This window comes from Schistocerca piceifrons, unplaced genomic scaffold (genome assembly GCF_021461385.2).
Source record: "Schistocerca piceifrons isolate TAMUIC-IGC-003096 unplaced genomic scaffold, iqSchPice1.1 HiC_scaffold_325, whole genome shotgun sequence".
Lineage (NCBI taxonomy): Eukaryota > Metazoa > Arthropoda > Insecta > Orthoptera > Acrididae > Schistocerca > Schistocerca piceifrons.
Genome location: NW_025728543.1, coordinates 112,501 through 115,000, shown reverse-complemented (window position 1 = coordinate 115,000; position 2,500 = coordinate 112,501).

The following is a 2,500-nucleotide window of genomic DNA, read 5'->3' as shown; positions in this document are numbered from 1 at the left end:
GCCAACACATCCGCACAGCTGCGATACAAACCACCAGCGAGAACCGCTGGGGCGACCGAGCAGCAGACGGCGTCGCGGCGCCGAGCGCCGGGCGGCGGCGCATCCTCAACGCACACAGTCCTCAATCGGACCAGCACACTGAAGATGTCCACCGCGCTTCGCACCGGGCCCGCGAGGACCTACTTTGGCCGCACGGCGCCGCGCGCAGGGTGCGCCGGCGCGCAGCTGCGACGCCTGCCGCGTCCGTCGGCCGGCGCGCCTGCCACTGGCCGCCCCCACCAGCCGGCTGTAGCGCGTGCGCCCACGCACCGCGCGGCCAGCACGCCGGGAGGCGCCCCCTCACCGGCCGGGGACGGTCCCACCCAGCCACCGCCGCGTATCGCTTCACACCCAGATGCCGTTCAGTTTCGTCGGCATGGTGGGTATCGCTGGAACAACCGGTTAGTACCTCAACCTATCGTCGCCATCACCGATTCACCCCTAGCGAGAACAACCGCACCACAACAGGTTACCATTTGTTCATTTGCGTAACTTCACCAGAAAACGCAGGCGTCCATCGCCATTTGCAACTTCAACGATTATTGCATGCCTGTGTCAGGTGTCACGCCACACTACGTCTGCCCACATACACGCAACAAAATGTGCACGCCTAGACAATACGTGGAAGGTGGCCCCCGTACGTATGCGATGTCCATTGCTCGAACGACTGTCAACCGGCCTCTGTAGCATGTCGCAGATATGGAACGCGGTGCACCATGCCATCACGGTGTGTGAGGAGAGACGACTAGGTCCGAATACATCAACAGACAGCTCATGCTGATCGCCATCCACGGCGTCCGTTCCTCCCACACGTCTCTATGGCGTACCACACTGCAATCCAGCTCTCATAGGGAGACGACACGTAGCTGCGTGCACAATATTTGCACTGTATGGTCCGCCGTTTTTGGGCGCAGTCGTTGTGCGGTCACACATGTGCCACGATGTATCATTCAGTACATAAGGACGAATGTGCAGTACAGATTGTGGTTCACGCGTACGACATCAGCGGACAGTTGACACAGGCCGCACCACAACGTAGCCTGAGTACGTCGCATGCGAAGGGCATTGAACATGCAAACTTCTCACCAACCAGCTTGCGAAGGCAGGGGGCAAGGTGGGGACGTGGGGAGGGGCGGCATGTACGTCCTGCTGCCATCCACATTACAGTGTACAGCAGGAGCATGTGGAAAGTGAGCAAGACTTGCAAGGTGTTTAACATGAAGCGATACACAGGGGTGCGGGCAGTGCGAGTAGCGAACTATATTGCGAGGGTTGCGGGTGGGCAACACTACAGTAATTGAACGAGTCGTATAACAATTACAGAGCAGGTTTAGGCGACAACGTGGGTTACGTTAAGGCGACAACATGGGTTAGGTTAAGGCACAACATGGGTTAGGTTAAGGCACAACATGGGTTAGGTTAAGGCACAACATGGGTTAGGTTAAGGCACAACATGGGTTAGGTTAAGGCACAACATGGGTTAGGTTAAGGCACAACATGGGTTAGGTTAAGGCACAACATGGGTTAGGTTGAGGCACAACATGGGTTAGGTTGAGGCACAACATGGGTTAGGTTGAGGCACAACATGGGTTAGGTTGAGGCACAACATGGGTTAGGTTGAGGCACAACATGGGTTAGGTTGAGGCACAACATGGGTTAGGTTGAGGCACAACATGGGTTAGGTTAAGGCACAACATGGGTTAGGTTAAGGTACAACATGGGTTAGGTTAAGGTACAACATGGGTTAGGTTAAGGTACAACATGGGTTAGGTTAAGGTACAACATGGGTTAGGTTAAGGTACAACATAGGTTAGGTTAAGGTACAACATAGGTTAGGTTAAGGTACAACATAGGTTAGGTTAAGGTACAACATAGGTTAGGTTAAGGTACAACATAGGTTAGGTTAAGGTACAACATAGGTTAGGTTAGGTTAGGTTAGGTTACACGTTGTTGTACGGAAAGGTGTAGGGGGGGGGGGGGGCGGGGGCGGCAGGTTCGTTGATAGTGATTATAGTAAGTGAATGCTTGTGACATGATCAGATTTGTCACGTCAGGATGCACCTTTGGCTTATTAGAGGCGGCGCTCCAATTCTATGCTTGTGTGAGACCTGTGTCTTTGACTCATGTCATTGTTTGTGCGCTGTGACAGGAGGTACTATTGTGATGTTGGGTGCACCGTTGTATAGGACATGTGTGGGTGTTGGTGCCTGGTCTGCGCAATGGTGGATGTCGAAAGGCTGGGATATTGTATTTTCCGCACGGACCTCCTGGTCTGGTTGTGATAGTGTGGATTGTGTAATGTGGCGGAGAAGATGCACTGGATGTTGTTCCATGCTGGTGCTTACATATTGTATGTGCGCCTGTTAGAAGCAGAGAGTGGTGCGTGATCAGAGTGTCTGGCTGACGTGTGGTTCCCATTTTGGGCAGACTCTTTCAGCATGTATACGGACAGTTGTGTATA